Source organism: Alligator mississippiensis, chromosome 1 (genome assembly GCF_030867095.1).
Source record: "Alligator mississippiensis isolate rAllMis1 chromosome 1, rAllMis1, whole genome shotgun sequence".
Lineage (NCBI taxonomy): Eukaryota > Metazoa > Chordata > Crocodylia > Alligatoridae > Alligator > Alligator mississippiensis.
In genome coordinates this window covers 308686791-308699207 of record NC_081824.1, presented here as the reverse complement: position 1 = coordinate 308699207, position 12417 = coordinate 308686791, and the positions used below count along the sequence as shown (strand labels likewise).

The 12417-nt window shown below is 43.8% G+C and overlaps 1 protein-coding gene across 7 annotated transcripts in view; it reads right to left on the bottom strand.

The window, feature by feature from the left end:
• The window catches only part of DMD (dystrophin), a 2172325-nt gene that overhangs the window by 2072309 nt on the left and 87599 nt on the right, over positions 1-12417 (bottom strand). The gene's annotated exons all lie outside the window — the stretch shown is intronic.

Here is a 12417-nt window from a genome sequence, read left to right as displayed (position 1 = left end):
TGGGCTCTGGAGAATGGGCTATCCTGCCTCTGAGGCAGCTGTTTCCCAGCCCCGTGCCCCTATAGGCTGATGGTGGCAGGAGACTGAGAAAGTGTCCATACCCCTAGATCTGTTTCCAAGACACCTTCCTCTGATTGGCTGATCAGGCTTGGTGCTGAGAAACTGTCCCCTCCCGTGTAGCTGTTTCCCAGCCCCCTGCCCCAATTGACCAGTCAGGCAGCTGCCAGTGAGACCCCAGCTGGGCTGGCATCCCAGCTGCCCCAGTGGTGGGGCAGCCCTGGACCAGCCCCCAGCTCGACAGGGAATCCCCACCCAGCCAGGGGCTACTGCAATGGTGGGATAACTCCAGGCCAACCCCCAGCTGGGTAGGAATTATCTGCACACCTGGGGGCTTGCTGCCATCTGCCCCACAAGTGGGATAGCTGCTGGCAAGGCCCCAGCAGAATGGGAAAGCAGATTTCTTCCCAGTCTTGGTGCTGCTCAGCTCCAAGTGTCAGGGCAGAGCAGAGAGCGACCCCATCCCAGGAGGGGAGCCAAGAGCTGAGCAGCACCAGAACTGGGCCTCCCTACTGGTGTAGCTGACAGGGAGCAAATCTGCTCTTGGTCAGCATCAACATGAGTGCTACTGCAGTTAATCCACTACCTGTATTTATAGGTACTAACTAACTGTACAGTAAATTCATTTACTGCTTAGTAGCTGCTGCACACAGTTACATGGTGATGCTTTACTGTGCAGTAGATTACAGTAACACATTTTATGTAGACTTGCCCACACAGGAGAGAGAGAATATCACAAACTCTTCATAGAAGGGCTCTTGTAAATCAGGCTGCCTGAAGTCATGATGTTACCCTGACTGAAATCTTGCTTAGAGAAGCCCAAGTTGGAACAGAAGGACAACTGACTAATTTTAAAACATTACCATATTTGTACAAGAAAGTTAGTGCACACTTTAAATAAGATGTCAGTTCAAAAATAATGTTTTAATGTTTTCTATTAAGACCTATAAACAAAAGCAAAATATCTATTCAGTTCTCATTATGCCTTTATTTGCAGTTAAAATAATTTGCATTATTGCTTTTGCGTATCTGCATTTATTTTACAAAAATTTTAAATTCTTCCCACAGAATTTAATTCCACAGGTGGCACTTACATGTTATTTCAATGTGAAGTTGGATATTTAATTTATAAAACCCCTTTATATAGTCAGGAAAATACATATCAAAGCCAAGTTGCATTTAGAGTCAGTTGACCACAATGTTTCACAAACTGCAAGATATCATTGATAAATAAAGACACCAGTACACTTCACTAGAAAACTCCCAATACATGAATACATATATGAATCAATTACATAAAACCAAACTTACAAGAGGTAACAATGAACAAGGAAAAGGTCATAAAACTATCAGAGAGGCAACAAACAACAGCTAAGAATACTGACTAATCTTTCTGTCTATCAGTCTATGGCTTAACAGACTAAGTCTTGAAGATTTCTGCTGTCATCTTTTTTTATGTAGTGCACACACTCCAAATTTCAGGATAAACTCTTAAAATCCCTTACCTTAAGGTAAAACAAACTTTGTTATGATTAATTTTATGAAAGATCACCTGAAATGTATTAAGCAAACTGTGATAAACAGATACAGTATTTTTCTTAGTGAAGCAATATCTAGTTACATTTTAGCTTGAGGTAAAAGAAAAATAAAGGTGGAGGAAAGGAAGTACTAAGATTTATCTCTCTAATTTAACTCCTATTAATTTTTTAGTGTGCTTGCTTTGTGTATTATACAATTCATATCCCTATATGCAGCATACACAATATGAAGTAGTGACAGTAATACACTTAAGACTTTACATGTTCAAAAGACCTGTGCCTGTATTAATTAGGTATATCACCATCCTGAGAGAGAGGTAACTTATTATCTCCATTTTACAGATGGCACACATATATTATGGACTTCCCTAAAGGTACAGGATAAATTCATAAGATGACAAAACTAGAATTCAGAGTCTTCTGCATTCCAGAACCAGAGTTACTCCATTAGATCACATTGCCTCTCAAACGTATTCTCAGATTTTCTATTAGAAATCCTTCTTGAACTAATTTTTAAAGCAATTTAAAAATTAAGTAGAGATATTCAGAAATAAGAGACAATAATTGAATTCAAAATTCCAGTAGCTATTTTAAGTTCCACACAATTTACTTGGCATCCACAATTGAATCTATTTCCATATGCTTAACAATAGGTTAAGTTATAGGTTAAAGTGATGATGAATAATTGGAGGGGGTGGGGAATCATTTAGATTATGGCCTTTTAACACACAACTACACAAACACAACAGTCAATTGTCGACACTATCCCAACTCAAGTCAAACTAATAACAATTTGAGTCTTTCATCAAGAAATAAGTTGCATTTATAGTAATTGTGATTCACTGCAAGCCCCAAGACCGATTGGTTTTATGAGGAAGACAGATTATGTGCCTCTAATTACCTATTATTTTACTCATATGTTAGTCCAATATTTGCAGTACTTGAAATACTTTAGTTACTTTCTATGTAAAGTATATTATAAGAGAGTCATGAAATACATTTATATTAAAGCACAAAGCTAAATTGGAGTCAGTCTTTTCAATTTTCATTGTTTTACAGTTTATAAACATCCATTTATACACATCCAATCATCTCCAAAACCCATGGTAGATGTTATACTTAGGACATGATTAACTGGTTAATTCTATCTTAAGTAGTTACCAGGCCACACATTAAATCCCTTATTGGCCTGATAAAACAGAGAATAAATCACCAAGTTACTACACAATGTGTGATAACTCTGTGGTTGGTTCCCAGCATGCCATAGATAGAATGTGTGGCCAAGCCCATCAGCTGATATGTGCTCCCATCCTTAGGAAAGCATTGTCACCTTTGACTTTGATATGCTGCCAAGGCTGGGAATACCAGTCAGCTGACTGGTGCTCAGAGCAGAGTACATTTGGCATCTGGCTTGCTACTTGCCCCTGAACTAGGCTCCCCCTACACGACCAATAGGTTCCAATTTGGATCTGATCCACAATCACTCTTCTTGCCATGCACGGTACAGGGCTTAGAGGAGGGCAAACTAGGCAACTACCTGGGGTCCCACACTTTAGGGGGCCCAAATGTTTTGGGGGTGAGGTTTTTGCAAGGGAGTGGCTCTATTTGCATTTTAACAATTATTTAATTAATTCCACCAAAGAAAATTAAAAAGATCCATGATAACTATGGTAGGTTAATATTTACTTGAGTACATACCTCTAAGAGGCCCCAAATGACTCTCTGGCCCAGGGCCCCAACACTGCATGGTAGGAAATGTGACTTCTGGGATTACAGATCAGATCCCAGTGTACCTTTAACTGAGCATCTTCCAGGGACCTAAGATGAACGTGAAATATTTTTAAGCATCTACAGCTGTACTAGAAGGCCCCACCATGGGGGCTGACAGTATAGAAACCTTGAAGTCATTTTTTACTTTGTAGATAAGTTTGAACTCACCATTGTTTTTCTTTTGTCTTTCAATCTATAAACACGTGTTCACCTTTCAAAAAATGCTATTTTTCTAGCTATAGGAAAATCTGTTCTATGTATTGTAAACAGAAGAATTCCTGAGAAGCTAAACAGGCAAAAAGGACAGTCTACAGGTGGTATTTATGTTGTATTGTTAAATTCAATGCTGCCTCTCCCTGCCTTCTTTTCTACCTCCCTTTCTCCCTTTCAGTTTCTTAAGAATTTCATTGGTTAAGTCAATCTTTCAAAACCCAAATGATGAAGGAGATTTTTAAGAAGGTAAACTGAATGAGCTCACTGGCCTTAAAAAGCACATTAGCACTTTGACAAGTTAGATATACTAGGAATCAATTTAGAATAATTAAAAAAAGACATTTGTAAGTCATCTATAATTCCTTGTTTATCAACACAAATCCTGGTTTTCCCTGATAAAAAAAATTGCACATTCTCTGATAAAAAACCCCAAATCCACAATTAAAATGAAATGCCACCATATATATAGGTATCATTTGAACACAATGTTTTATTGATACATTTCCAGTTTTAAAGCAATTTGGAAGCCTACCAGTATCTCAATCTCTATAATAAAATCAATTTTAAATACCTGTAAATTTTAGGTTTTTATTTTGGGTTCTTTATCATGGAAAATCAGAGCTGCCCCTGCCCCCTTAGCTCACAGAACACAAGTCCAAGTTTGCAGATGACACAAAGCTATGGGGAGAAGTGGACATGCCGGAGGGCAGGGAACAGCTGCAGGCAGACCTGGATAGGTTGGACAAGTGGGCAGAAAACAACAGGATGCAGTTCAACAAGGAGAAATGCAAAGTGCTGCACCTAGGGAGGAAAAATGTCCAGCACACCTACAGCCTAGGGATTGACCTGCTGGGTGGCACAGAGGTGGAAAGGGATCTTGGAGTCCTAGTGGACTCCAAGATGAACATGAGCCGGCAGTGTGACGAAGCCATCAAAAAAGCCAATGGCACTTTATCGTGCATCAGCAGATGCATGACGAATAGGTCCAAGGAGGTGATACTTCCCCTCTATAGGGCGCTGGTCAGACCGCAGTTGGAGTAGTGCGTGCAATTCTGGGCGCCACACTTCAAGAAGGATGCGGATAACCTGCAGAGGGTCCAGAGAAGGGCAACTCGTATGGTCAAGGATCTGCAGACCAAGCCCTACGAGGAGAGACTAGAGAAACTGGACCTTTTCAGCCTCCGCAAGAGAAGGTTGAGAGGCGACCTTGTGGCTGCCTTTAAGTTCATCACGGGGGCACAGAAGGGAATTGGTGAGTATTTATTCACCAAGGCGCCCCCGGGGGTTACAAGAAACAATGGCCACAAGCTAGCAGAGAGCAGATTTAGACTGGACATTAGGAAGAACTTCTTCACAGTTCGAGTGGCCAAGGTCTGGAACGGGCTCCCAAGGGAGGTGGTGCTCTCCCCTACCCTGGGGGTCTTCAAGAGGAGGTTAGATGAGTATCTAGCTGGGGTCATCTAGACCCAGCACTCTTTCCTGCTTATACAGGGGGTCGGACTCGATGATCTATTGAGGTCCCTTCTGACCCTAACATCTATGAATCTATCTATGAGTATGGCTGGAGGGCTTCAAGTTCCCTTTCCATGGTGCCAGGCCCCGGATCTCCAGCCCCAGCCTCTTCTTGTCCACTGCCCACAACTCCTCTGGGCACCACTGCTCATAACTCAGGCTGGCAGACACCAGACCAGGGAAAGACCCTGCCTGCACTGGGTGGTTATGACATTGAGAGGGAGAGTGGGGTAGGAAGCTATGGAGCCTCAACAAACATAAAACTATGGGGCAGCAGGGGAATGCTGTATGTGAAACTAATGCCTTTCAGCTTAATTAAATGTTGCAGCTATCAAATTTTCCACATGCACACTAAAGAAAAACTGTGGCATGTTGCCTGCTCTGGAATTTGGATCCAAGCCCAAGGGGCTGCTTATCCTTGCAAAGGTTGAGCTGTTCCCCTGCAGTGGCTCCCAGGCCCAGAGTAGCCTGGCTTGGTGGGCTGGTAGGCTTCACCTTCCCCATCCTCCATTCTGAGCACTCTTGTGCCCTTCTAGGACTGGCCTGGATCCATTTTGGGGCCCTGCACCTATGCTAGTGATTGCCAGTGACTGGGGATATTAAGTTGGTCCTGGAAGGCAGATTGCATCACTTCTGGCTCTGGCATCATGTCTCGGGCAGCCTGGTCACCTTCCCCTTTCACATTGCTGCTGCCCAAAGCAGACCCCACCAGACAACTTCCTGGCTCCTTGGACCATAGTTCAGTGGCTACCATATACCATATCTCCTGTTCCAGGCCCCTCCCTCCCCCCCATTATCTCCCAATTGATGTGCAGTGTGTAGCATTCCCCCTCAGCCTCCATCCAGGGGCTGGACCCTGTGGGACACCCATTCCTGCCACCCCAGGGAAAAGTCCGTGGAGTGGAGCTAGGTAGGGCTCGACTGCAGCCTGTCCTCCCACTTTTGTCTGGGAGGGTTAGGGTCTCCCCACAGGAGGTGGTACTGATGCCATTCAGGGGTCCCAAGCAGTCTTTAACCCTGTGCATAAACTCATTATCTGGGTGCTATGACTCTGTGCTCCATAGCAGCACAGGTGACTTCCCTCAGCCAGTGGGTAGCAGCCATCTGTAGAACTCATTCTTCTCACAGTGTGTTCCTGGGCCTAGTTAGTTCATTCAAAGGCCATGGCAGTGTAGGTATAACCAGTTGCCAATTTGGCAATTTCAACCCCTCATATATCAAGGATCCCATTTGGTCCTCATTTTTCTGGTGCCATCTACATACATATACCATATATTCTGTGGATATACCATCTCGGATCCACCATCTCAGGCTCTGTGACCAGGCCTCCTATGCATAAATGTGGAGACTGCTGACAAGGGTGTAACCCCTGAGTGGCATCACTAAGGGGTCTATGGCGAGTCTCCTGTCTGGACACTTTCCTCTGCTTGGGGCCATAAGCCATGCAGTTGGCTCTCAACCTGGCACTGACCACACTGTGCTCTGCCACCCAGCTGGGAAAACCAAGATGCCTGGGTACTTTCTCCCTGCTGTGGGAGCCAGGAACAGCTTCGAACCCAAGGGCCTAGGCCTGGAGGGATGAGCCTTCTCCAGTTTTTCAGGAGAGGCAAGGAGGAGAGGAAGAGGTTTCTCTAGGGGAATTTTCGCTGTTCCCACTGTGCCTCACCTGCAGTGGTAGTCATATGTAGGTGCTCTGCCAAACAGCACCAGGAGGTGCACCAGCGAAAATCTTCCGTTTGTGACTGCTGGTTCCACCTCAGCTTCAGGGCTTAAACAAAAGCTTTCATTATCTTTTGGATTGTGTTTAGATGCCCGTTAGCACTAGGTAGATCACTTCAACACATTGGCCTCTCTCAGGAAAGCAATGCAATAGTTGTCAATTAACCAGATTTATGGTCCCACTCAATGCATCACAGACTGATAAGCCCCCCAACAACAGTAAAAGTAATGAACCTGGTGCCTCAGCTTCGTTGCAAGCCAGTGGCATGGGGATTCGTGTTTGAAAGTCATGAGGTCATTGGGAACTATCAATAAATCATTATTATGACTCTTCCACCCGGACAACCATCAAGCCAAGAACACTCTGAATATCAGAGCAGGCAACCACATCCATCCCTGTAAGTATACTCTAACCTACTAAGGAGTCATATTAGACTGTTCCCTCACCTATAAACATCACATTCAGAAGGTCAGCAGTAAAGTTGGCGCAGGTAGCTGCCTTAAGACATTCAGCCAGCATGACATTGGGGTGCCAACTTCAAAATGCTCAGAACCACCACACTTGTATTAGTATATGCCCCAGCAGCTTACTGTGTTCCTGTACGGTCCAGGAGTTGTTACATTAAAAAGATCAATATTGCAGGGTGCAGAGACTCATAATAGGATGCACAATTTGCACACACAGAGATGTACACCCTGCACTCTGGGGTATTAAACCAAGTGGTAAGAAGATAGACCCCGCTGCCAGGTTTCTGGGCCTGTGGAGAGCCCAGTAGAGCAGGTACTGTGGCCTTATGTGTTGCTTTAAATTTAGATATGGGATCAATGGATGAAATCATCAGAGTAATCCAGTCTTAAAGCTATTCTAACAACATTTTATGCCAACACCAAACAAGTCCCTCAATGGCCATGACCTTGACAGAGAAGCCTGGGCCAAGCTGAACAGACTGAGATCTGGACACAGACACTTCAAAACACTGTACAAAATGAACAACCTAGACAATCCCCTATGTGAATGTGGTGTTCAGCAAACAGCACAGTGCTTAATCAAAAGCTGCAGTCTTTACAAATGCCAAGACTGGGGAGACGGAATCTGTACACTGAGTGATAATACTAGGCAGTGGCTAATAGCTGGCCCAGCCCACTGCTTAGGCAGAACACACAAGCTCTGGCCAAGGCTATAGCGATGCCCTGGGAAGGGGCGTGAGCAGATGCCGCAAAGCCCCACAGGTTGCCAGCAGACTGGGAGCTGCTCTAATGAAAGCACCCATAGCATCTCATGTATCAGCATCCCTATACTTCAAAATGGTGGCCTGGGTGCTTTAACTAAATATCACTGAACAAGCACCGTGGCCACCATTTTGAAGCACAGGGACACATATATGAGATATGGAGGCTGCTGGAACACGTTAATTACCATGCTCCAGCAGATCAATAAATCAAGGCTGCTCCAATGCACTGTAATTACAGAACAATGGAGCAGCCTCCTTACATATCTACAGGCACCCAATAGGATCTGATACAGATGTTGCACTGAGGGCCCAACAGGTAGAGGATATGGAAATCCATAAGGAATGGTCGTACCTTAAGGGGATGATCCTCCAGGCTCAGAGTGTGACAGTCCCTGAGAGAAAGAAGGCGGGTAAGAGTGCTCTGAAACCCCCATGGCTCAAAGGCTTTCAAGAATGCCCGAGGGCCAAAAGGGAGGTGTACACCCGGTAGAAAAGAGTGGCCCGTGAGTGTAGGATGGCAATTAGGAAAGCTGATGGGGCACACCCAGAGAGTGGTGGTGGATGGGTCGTGCTCAACCTGGCAGGATGTGAACAGTGGGGTCCCCCAGGGCTCGGTCCTAGGGCCTACACTGTTCAACATCTTCATCAGCAGCTTGGACAAGGGGGTGGAAAACACGTTGTCCAAGTTTGCCGATGATACCAAGATGTGGGGAGAGGTAGGCACGCTTGAAGGGAGAGAGAGGCTGCAATTAGACTTAGACTACAGAAGTGGGTGGATGGTAATAGGATGGGGTTCAATGTAGGTAAATGTAGGGTGCTGGACCTTGGGAGAAGGAATCTACAGCATACATACAAGCTGGGGAGCTCCCCCTTGTGAGTACAGAAGTGGAAAGGGATCTTGGAGTCATTATCGACTCCAAGATGAACATGAGCCGCCAATGCCAGACCTCAGCCAGCAAAGCCAACTGCACCTTGTCGTGCATCCAAAGATGCATCTCAAGCCGGTCCAGAGAGGTGATACTCCCCCTCTATGCGACATTGGTCCAGCCTCAACTGGAGTACTGCGTCCAGTTTTGGGCACCACACTTTAAGAAGGTTGTGGCCTGCCTTGAGAGGGTTCAGAGGAGGGCCACCCACTTGGTTGGAGGGCAACAGGGCAGCCCCTATGAGGAGAGGCTGAGGGACCTGAACCTGTTCAGCCTCAGCAAGCGGAGGCTGAGGAGGGATTTGGTGGCTGTCTACAAACTCGTTAGGGGAGATCAGCAGCAAATAGGAAAAGTCCTAATTCCCCCAGCAGCACCTGGGGTGATGAGGAACAATGGCCAGAAGCTGCTAGAGAATAGGTTCAGGTTAGAGATTCAGAGGCATTATTTCACTGTCAGGGTAGCTAGGGTCTGAAACCAACTTCCTAGGGAAGTGGTCCTCGCTCCTACCTTGGGTAAATTCAAAAAGAGGTTGGATGAACACCTGTTTGGGGTTGTGTGATCCCAGTGTGTGCTCCAACCAGTGGTGGGGGGTTAGACTAGATGATCTATTCAGGTCCCTTCTGACCCCTAACTAACTATGAAACTATAAGATGTTCGTCACAGTGATCTAACCTACTATGAAACTATAAGATGTTCATTACAGTGATCTAATCTATAGCACGGAAGTCTGATACATCACATACACCTAGGATTATCTTAAAGTGGGATCCACCATTTTTACAGTGTTCTGTGTGCCCTGTCTGTTCAGTTACAGCTGTAAAGTGCTTTCTGCAGGCTTACCATACGGTAAGTGTAACTTCTGTACCTGGCCATAATGATCAGTGTATGGAAACAGTCAGTGCATGGAGTTGTGGTAGTTGTGCAGCAAACAGGAATAGGAGAAATTGAGGGAATGTGTTGGAAAAGAGGAATGGCAATTCCAGGATAGAGGAAAAAGAACATCAGGGACACTGAGACAGATCATAGCATGACAGCGAGGGAAAAGAATTAAAGATAGTTGGGAAGAAAGATTAAGAATCCAAAGTTAATTTTATTCTCAACTATGCAATTCCTGTAGCATAAAGGAAGGTAGCTGAGGTCTTAGAGAGCTGAAAGATGCATGCAGTTGGGTTTTTGTTGTTGTTGTTGTTTTTTACCTCTTCTTAAATGAAAAAACACTAACTGCATTCCCATAGGAACTAAGCAAGAATTTATGTACATGTGCCAAAAATGATAAACTTCAACCTGGTTTCAATAGAACTGTTCACACGTACAATTCTATTTGTCAATATGAGCTTTGGAAGCAGGATTTTTTCCAATGTCTAGCTTATGTTGTCTCCATTTGGTGTCCTTAGGATACTTGGAATCAGCAAGTGATTTTGAAAACAAGTATGCGGCTTGTTCGTGCATGAAGATATGTCAATTACATCTCCCTCGATTCAGATCCCTAAACTATGACAATACTTCAGCATGTGTTTTTTTTTCTGGGGAGAGAGAAGATTAGTAGATAGATGCTGTTCCAAACCAAGAAAGATACCCAAGTAGTTCTCAAGTGATGCTATATCCATGATATTCCAAGTGATGTCTTTTATTGGATGAACTGCATGTTTGGGATAGATTTAGTCATTATCCAGCTACCCAAAAGTTTTTGTGTGTGTTGCACTTCACTGCCTCCAAAATCAGTTGGTCAATTTCTAAATCTCAAACATTTTATACTTATTAATGAGAATGATCAACACAGAAAGTAAACATATTTCATGCCACCTTCATCCTAATTTATGCGATTAGATTTACTTTGGCACAAAAGCATATTTTTCCAAACTAGTTAAAGTGTAGTTCGAAATCACAGGCTACTACATAGTAAAAAAAATACATTAGACATCATTAAAGAAACTTTAAGTGATCAAAATTTTTTTTATGTAATTTATATTATATATACAGCATTTGAAGTATATACAGTTTCTTCTATGCCTTATCAAAAACCCACTGAATCATACTGACTTCAAAAGAGTTGGATCAGGATCATGACACACTATATGTCTCATACAAAAACAACCATCTGACACCAACCCATATCATGTTATTTTTTAAATGTTATGCCATTGAAAAGAGTTTTAGGAAAGAGTTTTCCAAGAAGCTTTTCTTAAACATTTAAGACAGGATGCATACAATTAAATTGGATGTGCTATTTGGGCCAGCATTGCCTCCGAAATAGTGTAGACTCAAGAGCCAAAGCGTACTTTCCGTGTCCCTTTCTTTTAACCCTCATGGATTACTCGCATAGGAAGTCTAGTAAACCTTAGGCTACAAGTCTGTTAAATCACAGGCTTGCTAACAATCCAATAATGGCTGGAAAGGGCGTCTAAGCTGGCCAACTGGCTACTCAAAGTGTGTTTGCTATGATGTCTTACCACAAGGATGGCCATCTCAAAAATACAACAGGCAGCATAACAGGTAGTAGAGTAAAATGGGAACAAGGAACAACTTCATTCTAAGCCTAGCTCTAACACTGTCTCTCATTATCAGCCTTCATAAAGTGAAAAAAGGTTATGCCTTTGTTTCACCTGCACAATGGTGGTAATATTTTTAATATTTCAGGTGGAATTATAACATTAGTTAAGGTATGCAACATCTTAACATTCATCAAACAAGTAGCTGAGGATTAGGCCTATGCAAAGCTTCGGTAGCTGATTAGATTCAGAGGAGATTCAGCCTGATTTGGCAGCCAAATCTCTGTATCTGAATAGAATCGGGAGAGCCATTAAAAGGTCCGAATCAATTCAGAAGCCTTTGTCTCGATTCAGAGGGATTCGGAAGGCTTGCAGGAAACAGAAACTGAGAAGAGGGAGGGAGATGGGGTGATCTTCCATTTATGGAACAGGTTGAAAGGAGGGGAAAGACTGCTCTGATATTGACATCTGTAGCTGGCCAGTGACCGTGATCTTTCTCTGAGATCTCTTCCAATCACAGTGCTCTGGGGGAGGGATGTAGAAACAACATATAAAATTGTGTCTGAAGTGATCTGCGCCTTTTGTGAGCTGTCTGTCTCAGAGCAGCAGCGTCTGAAAGGCTTAGTCTTTTGCTAGCTACTCTATCTTCTTGTAAGTTGTATCCAGTCCTTTCCTACTTACTTGCACCTACAATCCCTATTGTTACCCCTAAACATTCAACTTATTCTTCCCTGAAAATGCTCTTATTTGTTCTTGTTACTCTGTCTTGATTCTTCCCCCCCACAAAACGAAATCTGTTTTCCCTGACTGTCACCACTGTGCAAAAAGCACAACATATCACACACACACACACACACATTTTGCATCACACCAAATATTATGAAGTGTGCTGGAAAGGCAGGTGCCAGGTCTTCTGTCAGGGAAGGGAGAGGGGGCACAGGGAGAGCTGCAAGCTCCCCTC